The sequence below is a fragment of the Bombus bifarius genome, unplaced genomic scaffold (assembly GCF_011952205.1).
Source record: "Bombus bifarius isolate JDL3187 unplaced genomic scaffold, Bbif_JDL3187 scf7180000007980, whole genome shotgun sequence".
Lineage (NCBI taxonomy): Eukaryota > Metazoa > Arthropoda > Insecta > Hymenoptera > Apidae > Bombus > Bombus bifarius.
The window spans coordinates 1,057,413-1,081,483 of NW_022884365.1; the positions used below are offsets into that span (position 1 = coordinate 1,057,413).

The 24,071-nt window shown below is 42.3% G+C and overlaps 1 protein-coding gene across 1 annotated transcript in view; it reads left to right on the plus strand.

Moving 5' to 3' along the window:
- Positions 1-8,576, plus strand: part of LOC117204789 (homeobox protein homothorax-like) — a 244,673-nt gene extending 236,097 nt beyond the window's left edge. Inside the window, exon 8 of the mRNA XM_033442521.1 lies at positions 1,594-8,576. The gene's annotated coding sequence lies outside the window, so the exon portion shown is untranslated. The remainder of the gene's footprint in view (positions 1-1,593) is intronic.
- The last annotated feature ends 15,495 nt before the right edge of the window (positions 8,577-24,071 follow it).

Consider the following 24,071-nt stretch of genomic DNA (forward strand, 5'->3'; position numbering starts at 1 on the left):
TCATAATGGATGATTCCCTTCCAATCCCACCAAACACACAATAAAACCTTCTTGGCCGTTAATCCACGCTTGGCGATCGTTTGGGCCGGCCCACCGCGATTGGACCACGATCTTTTTCGGCTGTTGTTCTCGTATGTGACCCATTTTTCATCGCCAGTCACCATCCGCTTCAAAAATGGGTCGATTTCGTTACGTCTCAACAAAGAATCGCAGGCATCAATTCGGTCCAAAAGGTTCTTTTGCGTCAATTCATGTGGCACCCATACGTCGAGCTTCTTCTTGAGACCAGCCTTATGCAAATGGTTCCAAACGGTTTTCTGGCTAATCTTCAGTTCCTGGGCAATGGAATAAGTGCTCACATGCCGGTCCGACTCGACGATTTCCATGATTTTATCCACATTTTCGACGATTGGCCTACCAGAGCGTGCCTCATCTTCGACGTCCATATTACCAGAACGGAATCGTTGGAACCACCGCTTTGCTGTTGCATTCGATACTGTACTGGGTCCATAAACAGCACAAATTTTTTTGGCCGCCTGCTCCGCCTTTTCACCTTGGTCGTAGTGGTACTGAAGAATGTATCGAATTTTCTCTTTTTTTATCTCCATTTTCGAACGCTGTAACACACAACTGGCTTCACCGAACACAAAACTGACAAAGAACCTTTTTGATGCGTAATATCACCTTGAAATCGGTGTATACTATGACTCGATGCGATGTGCACATCGTGAGATATGGCTCACTAAAGACATCTAGCGAAAAACGCTCAGAACTTTTTACTTAACCTAATATCATTGGGAAATTGTAAGTATTTCTTGGTATTATTGGTGGAAATGATATTGCGAGGTCGCGAAAGGATCTCTTAATTCGTGAAAGGATTTTCAATTTCTTGGACTTTGCTTGTATTTTTGTATTATGTGACTGCTTTTGTTATTGTGTTTGGTATCATTTTCTGATTCCGTGACTCTGAAAGTTCCTGATCGAAAAAATCAAAGTATTAAGTGGCTATATAAAAACAGACTGGTTGTAAAGAAATTCTTGAAAGCTTGAAACGGAAAATGTCTTTCATCGAATCTGTACTGCTTCCAATATTTCATCAAGATTGAATGCTATTAAGGTTCGCGATATCTCCCGTTGAATAATAATTCCAATAAAAATTGTCCCATTTTTCAAGCGCTTGTGAGAACATTTATTGACAAAAAGTAATTTACGACTACATTAAAAATACGCGTTCTTATTTTTAAAAGGTATAAACATTTCGCACAGTTGAAACTAGCCTCTCATGTCTTAACCTCAAAGTACTTCACCCCTGGAAGCACATCGATTCTATCTCCTAACAAATTTCACGGCCTTATCGTCTCTTTTCCACCAAGTATGATCGGAAGACTTGTACAAATCATAGATTCTCGTACTATTTCAAATTACCATTCAGTCAGTCACTTCCGGATATAGCAATCAAGTCAGTAATCAAACAATCCCTGAAGCTTTGAAAATTGCATATACAAAGCGGGGAAGAACGCTTTTTTCCATCGTCCTCGGGGCAAATAGAAAACGAACGGTTTTATTAATAGAATATGATTTGTCACATTGCAGCAGTAGTCGCAAATAAAGGTAGGCGATGGAATGACGATTCTTGCGGAACGGGAAACGTAGCAGCGTGACGGAAGCGCAGCGTGCTCCGGTTGGCGTTTAGAGCAAGGTGCACGGGGGCAACAAGGAGCGATTCGTCGCCTCCAGGGCGTGATCGACGCGGAAGCGGGGAGATATTTCTCGGCAGCGTCGCACGTCGAGGCTCGTGGTGCCAGCTGTTCGAGCCAGGAGCACACGATGCGGACGGTGGAAGCGGAAAAACAGCCGTCGGTCTGGTTGTGGCTCGGAAATCGAGTATCGAGGCGGGGCAAAAGAAACTCGTGAAGAACAGGAGAAAGAAAGAGAGTCAAAGGACGGCGGATTCGTTCGCCAAAGCAGAGAAAGGCTCCGTTGGCGGAGAAAGGCCGACACGGGGCGTGTGGATCGCGTGGAACCGGAAGCAAGATGGCTGGAGAGAAAGAGAAAAGAAAACAAATGGCGAGAGACGCGCGGCTTGAACGAGGACGAGAGTACGAGGAGCCGCGTAATACGATGGAAATTCATGTGATTGTTCTGTGTACAAATGTCGCGGTGTAATATTGTAGTGATCGAAGAATTTAAATGTTAAATTTTAATACGGTCGCGATCGAGCTATTATTAATTAACGATTATATAGAGAGGACATTGGGGGCTACGAACGAGGTAACCTCGAACAGAGTGATATAGGCAATTTCTAGCGGGCATGTGTACATTAAGAATGAGTGGTAAGAAAAGCGGGATAAATAAAAAGGTAGAAAAATACAAGTAACGAAAGTGGTAGAGGGGGTTGGAGAACTAAGGCAAACCCGGTACTCGCGAACTCAGATCCGATTTAATTAATAGATAGATATCCACGTGCGGAGAGAGACGATGAAACGGAAAATTCAGAAGTTCTGGAGGCACGAAACTACGGAGAATGGAATTCAATATGATCGAACGGTATATATATGTATATATATATACACACAAACGCGCGCGCGCAGATGCGCATCCATGTGTATAGATATATATGGGTGTATAAATAAATATATATAGGGAAAAGAATTTTAGATACGTGGTGGGTGGCGTTTCGGAAGCCTACTAGGAAATGAAATGAGAGGAAGATAAGTGTGGGAAAAAATTGAGAAATAGTCGGTTCAAACGTTTAATAAACGTTTAACAAACGCATGTACGCACGATCAAAACGTAAATGCGAATCCGATAATGAAAAAACGGTGCGAGGGTAAAGAATATAGGCAATGTGAGGAACTGAATGGAACAAATTTAAGAATAGAAAAACATAAACGAACGAAACAAAAGGACGCAGCAGAACAAAAGAGAAACTTTTAGGACAGAAGAATGAAATCGACGCGTGTGCCGGACTCGAGCGTCGATCACATTCACTTGCATATATATAGGTGACATTGAAATTTGTACAGTTATTAATTATAAATGAATTTACTAATTAAAGGAAGGAGTTATCATATAATATAAATATATACATAACAGACACACACACTGAAGTAACATGTGCGCCCCCCTCCCCCGATTGTAATATATATATACAAGCAAGCGTTTTAATTGGACTTTGGGACGATAATTATTCTCGTGTGTGTTGTGCCGTGTTCGATGTGCGTACTGGACCGAGGAGACGCGTCGAAAGAATAAAAAAAGGAAAGAAGCGGGAAACAAGAAGAATAGGTAAAAAAGCAAAGAAACGGATGGCAAAAGCGGATAAAGTACACCGAAACAGACATGACGATAGTGCGCGAAAATGTGCGAGCGCGAGGAAGGAGAATAGTATACGCAAGCGACAGTTGGTGAGGGATTATATATATTTATATATATGGAAAAAGGTATATATATAAATATAAATAAATATATATGTATATACATATATACATATATACACAAAAATATAGATACCTGCGAGAAGATCAGACGGTTCTTCGTCATTCTACAACTCGATGACACAGTTAGACCTCTCCTCCCCGACCTGTCCGACTCCACACGTATAGAAAACGATACACACGCGTAAACACACACACACACACATATATAACATATACAGCGATACAGAGGAAAACACGTAGACACAGGCGCGCGTAAAATGAGCGTTATTACCCAAGCCCCGTCTCCCCGCACCGTAAGGATAATTACGAAAGGAAAGGAACGCGCGAGAATCTAAAAACAGGCGAACTACATGCGATCTACAAGTTTAATTAATATAATATATTGTGTATATATATAAATAGTTAATTGAACCGCGGCGAGCGTGGGAAGGGAGGAGGGCAAAGGAATACCCAAGATTGGCAAGGCTTTACGAGAGATGTTCGCGACCGCGCAGAATTCTCTCGCTCTCGTCTTTCCGCTCCTTTCTTTTCCTGCCGTTTTCTTTTCCCCTAGCCGCACCGCGGGGAGGTGAAAGGGCTCGGTAATAAACGGAGAATCTGTGGACCAGTGAGATCCTCGGCGAACAGTGGAGGTTGAATCGGGAAATACGTGCGACAACGAGGAGTATCGTATTGGAACACATTGGTTGGTTTCTTTCGTTCTCGTCTTCTCTTAGTTTGTAATTCTTTCTTTCTCCAATTAGTCACTTTTTGGATACATACATATATATATATATATATGTATAGAATAAATATCAAGAGCTTAAAGAAGATACTATTTATTTCATTCAGTACTATTAAAGATAATAATCGAGACGAATGTCATGCCCTTTTTTATTCACCTATGTCTCAAAACAGAACGAATTGACCCTATAAGTCGTAATCCTTCTAGTTTGCTGTCAAAAAGGAGAAAACCCGCCCATCGATTTAATTTTTGTATTAATGGAAAAGTTTCTAGCAAAACTGCCTACGATATCGCAGTGAAATTCTCGAGTAACCCAACGACACCGCATTGTGCCTCGGGCAAAGAGAAACATCAAAATCAATGAAATTTCGAATATTTACAACGATCCAAAATTGGTTGCAGCTTCGTCGAAATTTTTCCCATTTCCAAGAATAAGTTTGAGAACGAGATCAAATTTCGTCCGAAACATGGACGACATTTCTACGAAACTGTTGATCGGTATTCACGATGTATCGAAATTCCATTGGATTCTCGAAACGAATGCAGCTCGTGACTGTAATCGCTGTGTATATTGGATGGAACTAGCCTTAGAACTGTCTCGAAACAGATCGTCGAATAAAATCGCAACTGTAAGATGGGCCATTTTGATCTCGACACTTTTCTCGACACTTTTCTCGTCCTTCCCGTATCGTTTTCCTTTCAGAAATTACTTACCCCGTTGTTCATACAATTTTTTTAACAAACTAATTGACGCAGTTACGATGCTGAAAATTTCTTTAGTGAACAATTTTTATTTCGTATTTTTATTTTGAATAACTTTCCAAACATTGATTCAACGTTTAATTTTATTCGGTAGACAAGAAACGCAGAAAAGAATCGAAGAAAGAGGGAAAGAAAGAAGCGATACAAGCAAAGAGTATACACAAGCGAAGCGAATTTTTGTGATGTAAGGATAAAGAAGAGAGAACATGAATTAGAGAGAAAGTGTTAAAAATTTAATTAAATTAAACGTCGATTATAAATCAACGCATGGAAGGATGAATAGCGTGAAGTTCGAAATAGCTCGTCCTAGGTATCTTTTGATAATCGGGTGAATTGCTCGATAACAGGAGAAACGGAACGAAGGTAAGGAGAAGGGAAATTGTGAGAGAGGCTTAGGAGAAAGAAGATGCGAACGAACGAAAGAAACACAGAGCATACGAGACAAATTTTATCGATATTTTCAATACGCCCGCATACACGCAATTCTTGTATAAAAAATTTTAATGTAAACACACTGCTCTTGCCGCGAGTCGTGACGTTCACGAGAAAATCGATGCTGTCGTTTCTCGTTACCCCTGTTCGATCTCAAAATACGATCTTTCAAATTGTATTTGCGAGAAAAGTCAATCTTCTACGGAACGATAACGCGAAACGACGCTCGATTTTTTTCTAGCCACGGTCGAGCGGCGTATTAGTATACTGAAAGAAAAAAAAATGATAACCTACGTATACCGAAAGACTCAGGTGCGAGAGAAGTCAGTTATAGGTCCTGGTTAATTGGTGAAATTTCCGACACTCGTCGAGATCCATCGCGACCGATTTTCCGATCGGTGAGCGCGAGTACGCGTGCGTAGCTCCTCTTCACGAATGCGACAATCGATCGTGCGATCCTTCATCCGCGAATTTTTTTCCAAATTTCGACAATTCGAGTCTGTCGCTTGAAACGAAAAATACGAAAACTAAAAAAGAAATGTATAAAAAACTGAAAAGAGAAAAGCAGGAACATGAAAACGCGTTAGCATCACGTTTTCCCGGTTGAAATTTCTCGACGACCTGGTTACCTGGATACATCGTATACGAGAAAACGCGAAAATAGTAGAATCTCGCGCGTTCGAAATCGTCCCGCGGCTACGACGTGTTGTTTAACATTTTGATGCAAATTCTCCCAATATTTTTAGTAAGAGCTTTTTACGACACGGGGACTGAGACTTTATACCATTTTACTGAATAAGCAGCGTCGTTCTCGTAGACGTGGAATTTTTTCGTTTTTATCCGAATTCGACCTTGTCAATGCTAGAGGGGACGATCTCGCGACGTCCGATGAACAATCGTATAATACATAATCGATTATCAAATACGAGACAATCATGGAGACGAACGCTGATGATGGCCGACGAAATGATGCCTAATCGAGCACGATCGTTTACGGAGCGAAGTGTTCTTACGAATTCTATTTGTTGTACGATATATTGTTTAGTTTTGTTAATGACCGCTCCGTCGATCGTTTTCGATTCCGCGCCGATTCGTCGTCGCGCATACGAGAAATTTCAATGGGAATCTTTAGCTAGAGCTTTATCAAAATCGTTTTACCAAATAAAATGAAACAATATTTCCAAACAGATGAAATTATAAAACGAGAATGTAAATGAGCAACATTGGGCCGTCGTTTTCGTCTGTGATGAATTTCTCGAGTAGATTGATACACGGTAAATGTCCCGATTTACCAGCGACTAGGGACTACGACAACGACGATTAAATTATTTTTTCATGAAGAAGATCGATGTCCGATGAAAATCCCGATGAAACAGACACCGGTGGAACGTTCGTCGGCGCATTTCCGTAGCAGCATGCGAAAGTGCAACGTCCATGGTGGACTCGCGTACGAACACGACTCCGTCTTTTTACCCCGCTCGCTGACACACCACCCCCGAGGTCGGAGAACGCGATCAATATTTTCGTGGAAATGCCCGGCGACGCGTTACCCGGCGAAGAAAAGAGTAAAGGGGCGAGAAGGAAAGAGGAATAAACAAAAATATAGAAAATAAAAGTAGGATCGCATGAACGATTAACGAAAAGAGCCTATACAATTGGTGCGAGATGTATAGGCGTGTAAAAAGGGAAATGAAAGAACGAAAGGAAAGAAAACATAATGTTGTAGCGCTTATGAAAGGAATGTGAAGACGGCGGCGAACGGACGACGTTTATTGGCTGTTCGTTTTCTAAATGAGTTCACCCGATTGAATGAATCATCGCCTTAAAAATGTATACGAAGTAACAGTAAGGTATCTAAGTAATAATCATGTTAGAAGGTAAAGAAACTTAAAACAAAGATTTTATGAGCGACGACAAGAGCGGCTATAGGGCAACGAGAGAACGCGAGTGAGAATGAGAGAGAAAGAGTCTGAGAGAAATAGAGTGGTAGCGAGACAACGGTGCGATCGAAGAAATAAATGCTGTGTATGAAAGGAACACGTGAATGAACGAGCGAATGGAATGAAGCGACTAGGAAGAAATGATGGACAAGGAAGAGATGGCGCGAAAGTGTAAAAAAAGGAGAAGAAAGAGTAATGTATAATTATCGTGTAATTACGGAAGAACGACGATGTTAGTAACCGCGTTGCCGGCGTTGGCGGCGATGATCATAATGACGACAGCGATAACGAGTGTTGGGCGGGGTTTGTCGGCCACCTGAAGATCGCCACTAATCGTCATTATGATCATCAAGCGATGAAATGATTACGAAATAATGCTGATGATGATGCTATTCACAACAATGATGATACTGATGATGATATATGATGATGATTATGATTATGCTGATGGTGACGATGATGTGTATAGTAAGCTAAAAATTTATTATATCGGTATGGAATCAGATTTTTTCAACTGTTTGCGTATTGACGACCTATTGACACTCTTAAGTAAAAAAGATTAAAAAATGCAAAAATAAGAGGAACGGTAAATAAATTGAACAAAAAAAAAAAATGGAAAAAAGAAAACTTAATCGAATCGAACTGTGTTCTGTGTTTGTGAAATCGGGAAAAAAACACCGCTTCTTCGATCGTTGTTTCAGCACGATTGTGATAGCGCGACGACGCGGAAATTACGATACGCGTGTGGTCGTGCGGGAGGTGGTTCCTCCTTCGACCCCTCGAGAATCCCCGGGGCGAGGATGTTCGTTGATCCCTCGCGTCGATCTACGTATATTCTCACCTCTCTCTCGAGCAACTCAGAGAGCAAAAGAGAGAGAGAGAGAGACGCGTGTGAAACGGAACTAAAGGAAACGCGTAGAAACAGAACAAAACACAGTGAAACGGAAACTGATACCTGTCGATGTAAAATATTAGTATTAACATATTCGTGGGATTACGTGCACACACGCGTCCATCCGTTAACAAGAAAATGTGTCTGGACACGCGCGTACACGCGTCCCCGGCTTGCGTAGAGACGCGTGACGGCGTCTCTGGCATAGAGGGAACAGAGTCGATCAATCGCGTGAATTGGCCCGGATCGATTGTGTTCAAAACACTCACGGATCGCAACGTGATGACGATGAAAGGAAGGACGATGTCAAAGGTGGTCTATGTTAGAGAGTGTCCATTGTATAGTGTTTTTTTGAAACGTGAGCATTAAATGCTACATCTTGTGTACGCCCTCTTGTGTCCAGTCTTTTATTTCACAGTGCTCGCGAGTAAATACGTTGACGTGGGTGTGATGCTCGTACGCCTCGTTTTCGAATATGTTTTTCTTTCCTTATTTTTCCTTTTTCTTATTTTTATTGGTTCTTTTGTAAGACTCTTTCTGAAAAATGTTCGAGGGAACAGTACTGCGCGGAAGAAATCGTCCTTCAATTTTGTTGGAGCATCACGCGCGCATCGCATTTTATCACGAGTGACAAGGCGTTGCTCCAGTTCCTTTTTCCCGTCTACTAGAAGTCTACGGAACTTGGCCGATTTTCTCATATTCAAATCAAGTTAATTTCATTTTGCTGCAATTTTATACATTAAAAATAGTTCACATACCCAGTAAAATAAAGTAAACATTCACCTTGTATCCCTGAAAAATTCTCATACGATCTTTAAAAATAGCCAAGTTTCCACTTTATATAAACTATAAACTATAGAAACCAAGTCAACACTATCAACTCTATCGCAATTCAACCTCGACAGCCTTTGAAAATTCACCTTCCTTTCTCTCGAAGCAGGTAAGTCATGATACGCTACATATTTCAACTATAGATACCCTAATCAACCCTCGAAAACCATGAATATTCTCGATCATCCCAATCGTCGGACCATAGTCAGGACCGTTTCACACAATCGACATATGAACCAAACTAAATGAGATTCCAACGTGCCTCGAATGACGTTCGAACGATGTTGGATGCACGACGAGTTGTCGGATTCTGGCAAGGTGGACGCAACGGAGAATCGTTAGCGAGCTGTCGATGGCTCCGCTTTGTTATCCGCAAAGGTCACCCCCACGGTCAGACTGAAAAACGAAAGGGTGCCGTCGATGTATAAAACACGCGTTTGCGATCCGCATCGTCGCATCCCCTGGACCGTGTTTCCTGTTCCTGCCTTCTCTCCAACCCCATCCACACTCTCTCCCCACCCTCTCCTAGTTCGCCTGTGCTCGTTCTGAAATATGATAGGGGCCGCGTATCCACCGTAGGTGCCAATTACCGCTGATGGTTATTCCATGGAAATGGACCTTGTTACGCGAGTGTCGAGAATCAAGGGGAAGGCACCAATTATTTTCGCTGCCGTCGATGCTTTCTGGCGGGCGTCAGAGCCGGGAAAGCGCCGACTCGGCGCTCTGTCGTCGACGTTTTCCACCTTCTAACGAGACAAATCGTGATCCCAGGCGTCCCCTTTCTTCTCGCCATCGCGACAGTTCGTTTCGCTGCGTCGATTGTTTTTCTTTTTTCGTTTTATTTGGCGCGCGGGGGTGGCACGGCCACCGAGATGGATCGAAGTAATGCGTGAGTAGCTTTGTGGGGGTGAGTTCTGGCATTATGGTCAATGTTTTGACGGATAGAATGAAATACTCGTAAAATAAGGTAGAGCAAAATAAGAATTCTTGCGTCTGAGTACAAGCAAAGGTACCAAAAACTTAATGAAAAATTACTTTTTATAAGAAATCTTGTCCGACATAAATTTTTGTTAAATTAAATAATGGCAAATATAAATAAGATATCGAAGACATCGGATGATTTAATGAGATTTTGGTGATTTTGGAAAGCGATGATAACGGATGGGAGTTGATTATCGCGGAAAGTTGGTTGAACGAGCGGGTTCTCTCGTCAGACACGGGTGAACGCGTCAGGAAGTCGGCAATACATTAGACGAGACGCTCCGCGAGCAAACAATCTCGTAATGGCAGCACGGCACGGCTGACTGGTGGCGCGGTAATGAGATATTAGACTCGAGGTTGGCCTGCCAGAAGGGAGTGGCCACTTCGGAGTAGTAATGCGCGATAGGCAGCCGTTTATGCCGTACGAACTCGAGGGTCATTATTAGGGAGCGCTGCTAAGGGGCTGGTATCGCTTTCTCTCCTGGGACGCGATTAGGATGTTGTTTTCTTCGATGTCTTCGCGTACCGAATTGCCAACCGAACCACAGAACTCAGAAACGTCCTGCTCCTTCAAGAAGAATATTTTGACGAGACTATATATCATCTACTAAATTGGTAGCTATAGCTTGAAAGCGGCTTTGCATTCTTATAAGATTAATCTCATAAGCCTATGTTGCATAAACTCAATATTATTTGTAACTTTTTTCAATCAATTTACGTTATTGAATTCTGTTTATTAATATCATCGATGTAAACGGGAATTCGTAGAAATTTCTAGATATTTTCTTTAAGTCACTATTTCTCCTTCTAATTAGATCTTATAATTTTATGATGTTTAAAAAAAATACCCCTTTTTTATCATGGAAACTTTTTATGTATTTAAAATATTTACTATTCTAATATCTGTTTTGTGCTTTGATGACACATTATATAAGTGACTTTATTTGCCATTTTCAGGAATGTTCATGCAACTTCTTGGTGTTATTTCATTGCATAGTTCTTAATGTCTCAAAAATGGAAAAGAAACGAAAGCTGTTGTACAAGTGCTGTTTTAGCCATTAACCCCTTAATCTACGATTTACGTTCGAAAATTTTGGGCCGAAAACGTAAACAAGCTATTATATATTATATTATATATTATATTTGGCCTGATCATCGTACTACGGGCTATGCCCGTAGTTGTAGGTTAAGGGGTTAATTTGATAAAAAAGAAAGATCTCAGACTAGCAAACACGTTCCATTAAGATCGTTAACAGTCGCTCGGCGCGTAACTAGAATCGCGAAAACTTGGTTGCGCGACACGGAGACGATCGGATCTGAGAGGCAGCGTCAACTACGCGTTTATCTCTTAAACGCTTTCCCGGTGTTATTTTTCAGCGTCCGCCTTTCCGTTCAGAACCGAAAGCATCGTGCGAAATAATGGACGGCTTTATCGTCCTTCAATAAACATTAATTTTTCCATTCTTTCCGTTCAACGAGCCACCCGGGGAGACATTACACGCATTAACATTTCACGTCTGGCTCGACGCGACGCGAAATAAATCCGAATATTTCAATCGAAAGAATTTATCGTCCCCGATGAAAGAGACGTAGTAATTTTGTCAAAATTATCGGCACTCCTGACTCGCTAGAAACGGCCAACACAATTTCTCCGGCGAAAATCTCCACGATCAACCAGCTCGAATATATACGTGACAGGAATTTCCCCAAGCACGTTCGTCCCACCCTGTCCCGAAAAATAACGAGGTAAACAAACTCGATGTGGCCTCGTGCAGGCCGACCAGTCAGCCAGCCATTCCAAGATTAAATTCATCCCCTAATTCATTACTCAGCGGTGTGCCCGTTTGCTCGCGCGGTCGCATCAACATTTTCCACGGATATGCCGCGCGGCGTATCAATTACAAAAGATTAACAGTTAACTAACGGCGGCGGTATCGGGACCAACGATCGTCGCTCGAGTACAGAGAACGATCGTTCTGCAACCGTTTCACGACCTCGTTTTACGCGGACGGCACACGCATCGCACGACCAGGGTAGATCAGAGAATCGCGAATTAGTAGACGACACGGCGGTCGTAGCCGACGGTCGTCGTTGTCACTGTCCCCACTTTCTGTCCTCTGGCTTCTTTCTCTGTCTGCCAGCGTCCACCACCCCTGTCCCACCCCCGCGCGGACAAATGGGTGTCCCTGCATATGTAAAAGCGGCGCTGTGTTCGGCTCACCCTCGGTCAGCCATTTGTCAATGTCAAGGCGCGAGCGCCGTATCCATGGAAACACCCCCGGCCAGCCGACAGCGGCGTAAGCGAGCGAGCGAGCACGAGCGAGTGAACGAGCCGAGCGGAGCCGTGGGCGACCCTTGGTTTTGCGCGACTACCACCCCGCCGGCAGAACGTAACCCCCGGGCTTCCACCACCACCATCACCATTCTCCACTGCCGGGCTATACCACCCTTTCGTTCCTCCGATACCCTCCGCGCGACCACCACCCCCGTAGAACAGACTCGTCGCGCCGCCAACCTACACGCATGCCCGACGGAAAGCCGCGACGGTTCATCGTTTCGCCACCCTCGCCACTGGTGGCGCCTGAGGACGCGTATCGTTTCACCGTGTCGGGGGTGTATTGTAGAGGTTTTAGTTCGATGGTAAAGTCGGGGCATGGTGTTGCTTTTTAAAAGAGTAACCAGCATTTTTGAAGAATTTAAATGTTTTATAACTCGATACATTTTTTAATGGTGTGTAACAGGCGGTGTTTAATATTCGATGGGACGTAGCACTTATTCCTTTCCGTTTTTATTCTCATTCTATCCCTTTTTATTCTCACGTCGATCCTATTTTTTTATTCGCCGTTTCACTTTCGCGTCCTCTTTTAAGAATGCCCCTGGTTAGAAGAATACATCGAAACGCGTGGGGCGATTCTTTATAGAGGTTGTACAAAAGCGGCGGACAAAGCGAACGCGGCAAAGCGAAGTGGATGTTGGCGCGGGGGTCGGTGATGGTGGAGAACGGTCGTCGAGCGGTCGGCGTAGGTGGTGCGGGTGGCTGCATAGCAAGACAGCTCGCTTAAATATGCAGGATGGGCGGCGGCGCGCAGCATTGTAGCGTGCTTGTAGCACGGAGCAACGGGGTGAACTCGCTACTGAGGGAAACGATGGGGATGAACGAGCTGGAGAGAAGGCGAGAGAGAAGGACAAGCAGAGGTGAACGCGAGGAAGAACGAGAGGATGATTCGAAGGAGAAGCGAGACGCGCTCGCGGAAAGAGCGAAAGGGGAAGAGTGAGACGGACGATGGGAGGGGGTTTGAAGGACGAAAAGGGTGAGTGGAGGAGAAGGAAGGTGGGTCGTAGGCGCTTGCGCAGCCCGTAATGATTGACTGGCTCGCTGGCAGCCAACAGACAGACGTTCGCCCACCAGACCAACCGACTCACTCCCGCCGCGGCTCGCTTCCCACCCACCCCCGTGCCCTCGTCCTCTCGAAACACCCTCTGCCGGCGCTAGCACGGTCGTGGCGTCGTCCCTGGAGCAGGCTCGCTCAAAAAGCTCGCGATACAATGCATGACTGCCACCCCTGACGCCTCTACCCCCTGTTTAGCCAGGCCAAACCCTCCTCCCTCTTCTCCCTTCAAGCCGCTTCCTCTTTTCTTCTCTCTGGACCGTGCACTCCGGCTAGCCATCCTCTCTTATCGCTACCCTTTCAACCCTTTTTCCAGCAAACCTGTGTCCCCGATGTTGTGTTGCGAACACTCGTGTGCAGACTCCGTACAAAAGCCAGCCACCCAGCAGATAGCTCAGCCATTGAATCTTTAAAGGTCGACATACCGGGCCAGTGTATCGAGGCGCGTACCTGTCCGGATGGGATTCGGAGTCGGATAGAATTCTTTCTTGGAATTTCTCGAGAGCTGGACTGAAGCGAAGTGGTTTTCGTCTGTGGATTATTGGAATTTTTGGGCCAAGCGTTAACGTAGGGCTGATATTCATTTATTTTTTCTTTTTCGGGTTAGAAATGGATGGCATGGATGAAACAGTATTTACATTCTCAGAAGATTTACTTGAAGAAATGTAAAAAGCTTTTAAGACATTTCTTATCTGCGTTTTTTGAATACTAAAGAATAGTCTAAAATAATAGTTTATTAGAAATTCTCAAAATTTGAAGAATATTAGTTAAATCGTAAGAAAAGAAATATTGTTTCATTGATAAATAGTTGAGTAATTAACAATTTCCTATTGCGCCACGTTTCGAATAAACCAACTTTCACTTTTGTTTTCCTAAAGCTCTTCTAAAACTTTTCGCACCATTTAAAAATACAAAGAAGAAAAACAGATGTGCAGACATGTTTCTTTCTCCGTGCACATTCGGAAGCTTAAGTCATCGATGAATATGCAGCTTAAGAGAGTGGTCAATGGATTCTGACCAAAGATAACTTTGTAAGGCTCTGCAACATATACTGTATAAATTCAAGCGACTGCGATTCCAAGTATTTTAATTGTCAAATATTTCTCCCGTTTTGATCCGCCACGTCTTTAACATTATTCCATGGCAATCAAATACATCCTCCGCTTTCCTTCTTTTTCCATGGTGAAATTAAGAATCAGAAAAAAAGAATTCAGCACGATAAGAAAGCGGTTTTTAAAGCGTGTTCAGACGACCAAGCTAAAGCTTAATGAAAAATCGCTGACGAATTTACAATGCACGATTTTTTTTCGCTGTGAGAGGACCGGACCGAAATTAAAATTTAAAATAACTCGCGCGCGCGCGCGCTCTTGCAATACCGATGAACCGGTGCGAAAAGAGCGGCGAATTTATCGTCGGATTACCGTGTAAATATAAAAACGGTTATTCGCAACTTTTCGATGCAGGCGCGCGCGTGTCACACGTTGCATCCCCATTCGAACATTAGCGAAATTTACGCGCGTTTAACTATGAACGCGTTCACATAATAAAATCGACGAGCGCGCTCCGCTGTAACGCAGTTTGCAGAACAGATTAACGCCGTTCGTTTAAAATCGTACGCGTTATTCCGGATTCATGGTTTTCCCCGACCGCCGACCCCGCTGCCCACCGCTCTGGACATTTTTACAATTATGCGTTCAGCAACGAAAAACGGACTCGATGCTTGGCCGTTGGCGGATAAATTTTCATCCTAGTTTAATAAAAATTTGATGAATTTTGTAAAATGTAAACGTCAGGTAACGATGGTTATAGTTTTAACGAAGGTCGATTGATTGCTCTACAATTAAAGAAGAATATTAAATATGGTACGATAAAATAAGAGAATTATGAAAGTTGTCAGAGGCTTGAAATAAATGTATGCGAACTTTGAACTTTTGTTGTAATGGCTTTTGGTTTCTTAGAACTCTTAAATATTACATCAAATGTTACCGTATGATTAAGTGTCAGCCTAACCTCAAGTTACGACTTCTTTCGTAATAACCCTCTAACAACCAAAAACTTGAAATCTTTTGCATCTCCGATATTTGACGTACGTATGATTGTATGAGACACTTTACTACGCGGTTCTTCGATTTCTCATTAACATATCGGAATTCATTAAAACCGTCAAAGAAATTTCTAAAGTATCCTTGTAAGATATCCTTCGAGATTCCCAAATAAAAATATAAAACGCAGATAAAAAAAGAAGGAAGTCGATGAATGGTTTAAGCCTCGACGACCAAACAACACAAATATCCCAAAAAATCCTATTCCAAGCGTGTATCACCCATTCACCAAAATCATTCACCCGTTACCGAGCAATCGATCATCTCATTCATCTTTCCCTTCAGCCCATCGCAATATTTCGTCGATCCAGCAGATAACAACGGATACTTGCAGCTTCTTCCTTGAAACAATAAAAATTCACGTCTCTATCGCGCAAGCGGTATTCGCGAAAGAAACCTCGGCTCGGCGCACAAAGGTTGTCTGCATATTTTACCATTCTTCCATCCGGTCGGGCGTATCGCGATCGGCACGTTCGCGACGCGAACCGCGGCGGAAAGTCTTGGCACAGACGGAGAAAAAGCAAGAGGAGAAACAAGGAGAGGAGGGCTGCTCTGCTCGGGCGGCTGCCCGTTGTTATTTCCTTTTCTCTTTTTTTCCAGGCGTTTAATCCAATACCGGCCAGGCGTCCATCAAGCCTGGGGGCCGGTCGCAAAGGTTTTGTCCGGAGCTGTGGCCTCTAGCGCGGCCGTAGCCTCCCCGTAAATTCGCGCGCGCCGCGCGCAATGTTCTGCGTGTCGCATAAAGCGTAAAACCAACGTGAATTACGGTAGGATCGCGTTACAGCGGCCGCGGGGTCCGCGTACAACTGCTGCTGGCCCGTTCGACAATTCCCCGTGTCCTTTGCCCTTTAGAAATTCATGTAATTTTTTGCCCGTTGGTCCCGGCCCCGACACGCCAATTTTCCCACGGACCACCGTCGCGACGATCGAGAAATTTAAGGCCGAACCGGTGGACGCGACGCGAAGCTGTAAAACACGCGGCTGTAATGTTGTAACCAAGCTGCCCCGGAGGCCGCCGCTCGATCGTTACCGGGCGTCTGCGCGCGATATTCTTCCACAAGCGACTCTCTTCTTTTTTTTCTCTCATCCTCTCTGGTTCCCGTTCTTCTGCGTTTCTCTTTCGTCATTCTATTTTTCTGCTAGATCGCTTCTTTTTTATTTGGTAACGGTGCTTTCTCTGTTAGACTCGGATGATCTTTATTGTGCGTGCAATCTTTAGAAGGATATAGCTGACGTAGGAAAGGGGTTTGATAGTATAAAATGGATATTTTAGATCACGTTGAAGCTTGAAGGTTCAATTTAAGTAATTCGTTGTAATAGGCTATTCGGAAATGAAATTCACATCGATTCTCAAGTTTGATACTAGAATTTACCATGTGATTACTTTAAGTTACACGTGGTGCATATAACAATAATTATAAGCATTGACTACTGATAATGATTACTAATTTAGGATTATAGTCTCGTAGAAAATACGATAGGTAATAAAGCTAATTTAGAAAGCCATTAAATTAATCAAAAGGAGAAGCCACAAGCATCTAAAGACAGATGAAATCAAAGAACGGGAAACCTATTTGCTAAGACGTCGTTTCCAGATCGTAACCATCAATAATTAATCTAACCGATATTTTATCCCCAAAAAATATAAAACGAGAAACGAATACGTACCATCAAATATACCACCGCGTCATCTCCTAACGACGACAAAATTCAGAACGATTCCTGTGAACATTCATCGACTCGATACGCCGTAACTACAGCTACACCGAGGGTACCATCGCTCTAATCCCCTCAAAATCCAGCTAACAAAAAAGACGTAAGCTCCACCTTCTCCTTCATCCAACCCACACCATATCCCGAGATCCGCCAACCCGAGTCACCGATAAACCAACCAGTCACGAGTTCCTCGAAGGAAAAGAATCAGTTCCACCGGGTCCCATTTCATTTACGCGTGTCCCTCTCGAGAGGGAATACGGCCTGTTCGTCCTGCGACGCCCGTTTCAAGCCTCTCTTTCCCCTCCTTATTTTAATCCAACTCGCCTTCCACAGCTCGCTCGCAATTTCTTGCGTCGGCAGACACGGGAATCAGGCAATGCTCTCACGGAGCGAATGCAATTCAAATGCCGTTTCCGTGGCTGGTTCTACGTGCTGGTTCGCGCATCGGGGGCCCCGAGTCAACGAGAGGTCGTCGTTGCTAATTGCGGCTCGATCCTCGAACACGGTCGGACGGAAATGGAGAAGAGTTGTCGCGAGAACGAGTTGTTGCCGCGGCCTGTCGCCTCGCGTTTGCCCGGTTTCCGTGCTCGTTTCTCGCACAGCACGGCTCTGTCGTCGTGGCCTAGCGGGCAAAATAGCTTCGTGTCCAGTCGTCGTCCACGGGGATCGTCGTGCAGAGCGTCCACCGTTTCCGCGGTTCCTCCCTCGGCTCGGAAGTCGCCGATAAATCGGGGGCTCGCGACCACGCGCTGTGGAATTCGAGTGCGAACGAATTTGTAGGCAACCGGCTAACACGGGCCCGAGTGCCGCCCGTAAATGGCCTTACAACCTCTCGCCGAGTAGTCGGCCGGCAATTAATCGCGCGGCATTAAGCGCAAATGAACTTTCATCCTCCTCTCTCCTCCCCCAACTATTCGCGCGGCCGAGGGAGGCGCGCACTGAAAATCGACGGCAAGATTGGCGTCGCTTCCGGCTAATCGATCGTCAAGTATCCCCGGGCTCGCTGCTTCCAACGATTTCCGATAATTCTACGTTCCAGTTGTTGCGTTACTTTCTTTTAATATGGTTGTCCACGGGAAAGGATGGAAGGAGTCGATGCTCTCTAATAAGGAAAAGATCTCTGATATTTTAAAATTCATGAAAGGTTGTCTATAGTGCGTACGTACGTTCGGAATTAAATTTCGATAGAGTAGTACTTAAAGGAATTTTCTTGATATTCTTACTTATATGCGAGTACTAGGCTATTTTCTTTTAAATCAGCCTCTACGTTCGCACTGAAAAATGGAAGACGGTGCGTTATTTTGATTTTGTAATGTTTAGGGGAGGCTGATCAAGATTCAGGATGAGATTGTGACATAGTAGAATGCGGAAAAAATTATGTTGATACAATTATGACTGTTAGGCTACTTTTCTTTGAACCAATATCGGGATTTTTATGACAGAGTGGGAAGCGATATTTGTTTCTGTAACAAAGAAAAGAGAAATGTTGATTTTGTAAAGTTCGTTTAATGGTAGATCGAAGTATATCTAAGATAAAATTACGATACAGTAGGATTTAACGGAATTATGTTCCTGATACTTTCCGCTATTCAACGGAAGTCCTCTCAGGACCCACGTCACGGATCTTGACAAATCGTTCTATCCATCCTGTGTTCGACCCAAGGAGGCCTGGTTAACGATCGTTTAACGATGCTGTGGTCTAAATATTCCAACGATTCTACAGCAAGAAAATCGGAAGATCCCATGGGGCGACTGAGAAATAGCGAGATGGTTATCGGTTACTTTGATGGATCTGAAAACGAAAAACCTTCGCATTGTCATCCTGTCCCTCTGTAGATAAAGAACTTATACTTAATCTTTCTTCGTGAAAAAAATGTTGAAGTCGAGATAATCTCTGACAATAATGATAATTATTGAACCAATTCACAATTCGTACGTACTTTCATTTAATACAATATAGCGACAAAAGTTAAATAACGAAGTTTATTTTAATCTAAGTCTAATATGTTTTCCTATTATTTTAACAATTTCTTACCTTATCCACGTTCGTATTTTTAATACACGCGCGAAGATAGACGTGAATTTGTAGACTGTCCTCTTGCACAAAAATTTATCAACTAATAAAACGACTGATTCGACGTGCGATACGTTCCAAGTCTACAAACTTCTATTGCGCAAATTCTGCTTTAACAATTCTGTAATTTTAAGTCAAATAAAGCGATGATTATCAATTCATAATTTGTAAAATTCACTTTACCCATTTTATTATCAGACTTTCTACTAACATATGACAGAATTTATTCTCACTCGTAATTTCTAACTCGTAATCTATAAGATTTCATCGATAATATTCTATTTATTTAATTATATATAGAATTGTATTACATATTATAAAACAAGTTAGTATCATATTTTTTCCAATTCTGTTAAATTCTTGCGTTCAACAAGCGACACGAAAACGCCTAGTGCACCGAGCGACGGAATCGGAAGGAAAAGAGAAATCAAAGGATCGTCCAGTCGCGAAGGGACAAGTTTATGGTTCTCCGTCACCCTCGACGAGGAACCACTATTCATTAATAGCTGCAGCCCGAGTTAGCCTGCTACGACGTCGTGGCAGTCCGGGCCGTCGCCAAAGCTCGACCGGCTTTATGGCCGTTTAATTGGCCGAGATAGACGACGATATATTATTATGCTAATTTTCAAGGAACTTCGCGGCCACGGGAATCGTTACCGGGAGATTAAAGGCCCTATGTGACATCGCACCGTTAATTACCGCATTGAACATAGACCGCACCGATGTTAGCGGCTTATCCGGCCTTCCTGGACTATTTGTTGTCTGTTTACACGGGACACTCGAACAACGCCTACATCGAAAATACAGGAACAACAGGATCCAACCGCGCCCTGAGAGAGAGAAGGTTCTGACTCTAATTATAGACAGGTCCACTCGTATCCGTCATTCGAAACTTTGACACCGCTTGTTATTTTCTATTTCCAAAATCACACAAGGAAACAAAAAATGTTTTCACGATGGTTAGTGGTATGATGACTAGAACTGGTTGACGTTTAGAGAATCGGTGTAATAGTATCGTGCAATTAAAAATTCTTGATGATCTTCGCGTTTTCCATATAGCGAAACCTTGTTTTATTTTAGTATCGGTATTCTAGAATCTTTATCGAAGAAATAAATGAAACATTTTTCATCAAATATGCACAATTAGTTAAGGTGTAAAGAATTGAATAAAATATCGCATGATTAAAAATTCATAAAGATTGTTGCGTCTTTCGTTATAAAACCTTGATGTATCTTACTTTTCTTCAAATTTCGCTAATTTATACTATATAATATTTATCCTCCCACAAATGTACGCTTCCTCCCATAAGTATCTGATCGCTTACGTATTTGCGGACTTCGCATAAACATCTTAGGAATATAGCTCTTTTAATGAATTGATTACGTTTCTTTGTAATTTTCATACAATTCTTGGATGACATAAGCGATATTTATTAACGAACAATGTTGGCAAAGTTATTATAAAGATAAGAAAAAAAACCGTACGAAGACTGAAATCAGCAGAACGCATGCATCGCTTTGCTCTCATGTTTATGAATCTTAAATGATTGATATCCAACTAAAGGTATAGAAATATCAAACTTTACAGGACATAAACATATCAAGTAGATCGCACCGTAAAAGACAAATCGACGGGACACGAAATCATCTGAAACTGTTTTTTATCATCTTGATAACTTCATATCACTCTTATGTGTACGTTTCTTCTTACCTATTTTTACAATAATTTTATCAATATTTGTTAATAAATATTACATAATATTGGCTAAAAATAACATTAAGATAGTAAAACAGCATAATAAATGCATAAAATTCGCAAATACGTAAGTGCACGCGTACTCACAAGAGTGTATATATTACCAACTTAAATTTCAGCAAACTTTCTTATCGATCTTTGCTGTCAAAAATTTCTTCTTCCGCCAAATTTACACCCTTCCAATAAAAGTACACAGAGCAACCTCTCAGTATTAAATTCCTATTAGTCGATGCTAATGATAATTTGTAAAAGTCACTTTTCTTCCGGCCACTTTACTCATAATCGACGCGCGAAGTCCAGCTAGTTCGCGTAACCATTATCGGTTTACCTTTCCGAATCGCTCGCTTCTCGTGGTTGGACAAACGAACGATCGCGTTTATCGAGGTCAACGATTCCTGCTCGTTTTTCTCGTATGGGAATCGTTCCAAAAGAACATCATGCTCCTGTGGCGATCCAGACATTTTTCGCCGCGGACAACCTTTCTCCTTCGCGAACGATTTCGTCCATAGATGATGCAACCCCTGTTCGCCATTCCAGGAGAATACACAAGCGAAAAACTCCAGCTAACTCGCATCTGTATCAATTTATGCCGCCGACAGCGTGGCCGATGATAACGAAAGCACCTTGACTATCGGGTGGAAGGAAGATAAACTGCCGGAGTAATCTCGCTGTATGACGATGTTTGAGGATGTCCGTGTCGTTCGACACATTGCGCTTCCTGGTGCATTCCAGCTGGATTATTTAGGTGAACGTCTATCTGTGATGGTGTAGGTCAACAGTAGAATTCTCTTAATAGAAATTACTAGGAATTTAAGATAGCCTTTAAGATGGAGATTTTTGGATTTATATATTACACAATATATCGCGAGTATTTTAAGTCTTAAACTTTTGAAAATTTAGAATGGTATGTATATATTAAATTCACGATCTTTTAGCTTGATATTACTTTCGCAGGAGGGATTTTTGAAAAATGATAGAAATTATTAAATCTATCGAATATATCTTCCATTAGAAAAATCTTAATTGCAATTGAATATGAAATCGAGATTTATAAACTTGCTCGGCACTCAGAAATATTTCAGGAATACATGAATTATTCAACAGTTATAATAATACTCGGTAATACAATTATATTGTACTAATAAATCATAAAAATTTCCATTACTGGGTAATTTTCAGTTCCTTAATATTCAAAAGCTTGGCAATGATATTAATGATTCAACAGTTATACGAATATTCAGCTTTCTTATTCACAATTATAATGTGAGAATAAACGACCAGAATATTATTTTTGTGTTGGAAGAAGCTTAAAAATTTTATAAAGATGTACCAATAATGAGATTTTCATAACAATTTTAATCATACTTGATTGATAAATGATAAATAAAATGATTTTTCTATAGGAAAAATGGATTAACTAGCTAAGAGTGGTAGGCGTTAGTATCATCTCCGTATCTCTTTACTATCCTGATTAAACTCTTTATCTATTTAATACAAACAGGTAACATCGTTTACCTCTTCTAAATGCATTACGCTTTCCTTAAACTATGTTGAAAGGTAACAGAAATATAGATTTTAATTAATCAACCTAATACATCCTCCTTCGTCCCTCTATTATTCAACATGCAGGGCTCGTAACAAGATCTGCAATTTTCTTCGCCAAACATCACTGCACGCCACAAATTCCATGATTTCACCTCGATTGCAACCTGTACCTGGAAAATTCCGCGAAATCAGCCCCGGAAGCGAATTCCAGGCCTCTTCATTCCGCGATTTCGTCGTCGCTTTCGCGCGACTTGCACACAGGAACGAGATGCACCCCCTGTCCCCCTTCGTTGAAACAAATTGTTTGCGCGGTCTAGGGTGGCGTGTATTCGCGTCGCTGGAATGAGTAATGGCGGGCTGGCGGCCGACCGACCGAGTGAATCTACGACTCTGAAACCCTTTGGAAACGACCGTACTGGAACTGCCAACTGGAAACTGGCTGAGGGGCTTTAACGTAACGGAGTAACCGCGATTGGCGCAGATGGCGTGGCCCTAGCACACGCACATACACGGAACCGTCACCCTTTTGCGTTGTGTGCAACACCCTTCCCACAGGCTTTACCCGGTGAACCATCGTCCTTCGCGAAAACTGCCGCGTTCCAAGTAATTTACTCCGACTCTTTCCCGATCAGGAGCAGCAGGTGTTCCCCGTGAGCCGCGGCTTCGTATATTTTTTCTTTCCTTTTGATCAACAGGATCACCGGCCCTTTTTATTGTCGGATTTGAAATTAGCATTTTAAACCGAAGACAGTCAGTCGTTTGGGTTAGGTAGAGGGGGGAACGTAAATTGGACGAACATGTGCGCGGGATATTCGAGTGATTTATGTTACGTTTGGCTGATTGAACGAGATGTTGTCCGAAGGATTCGAGTCTCGGTAAATGTCGGCAGCTAATGATGCGTGTCTTAATGATTTTAGGATAGACAAGTTTTAGGTTGGAGGAAATATTGTCGACGTTGGAGTGGATTTTCCCATTTTGTTGTAGGAACTTCGAATTAGGTAAATGTACGAAAATGTTGTATATCTTACAATTTTTCTGTTTCTACACGATGGTAGGAAAAAGAAACATAACAAGTATGTTCCCTCGATTTCATAATTTTAATATTTTAATATTTGTGACCAGGAAGGAATATTTTAATAGAAAATAGTTAAAGGCGAAAAAATCCTATTAGTTTGATCGGAAGAATCTTATATAGTTCATTCATATAAATGGTATACATAATTGATGAACTTCGACTATAATAAAAGGTATAACTACTAAAACAAATATTAAATAGATAAATATTACGACGAACGATATTTTTAAAGTTACGAAGATAGTAAATCTTAAAATAAAATAAAACCAAATAAGAATTAAGATATACGATGCAAACTTCCAGTTTGTAATTAAATTGATTCTGTCAGATATTAATCCATAAGTAGCAAAGAAAAAGATTTAGTATACTCGGAACCAGCGACGTATGTTAACATTCAGTAGCTACCTATCTC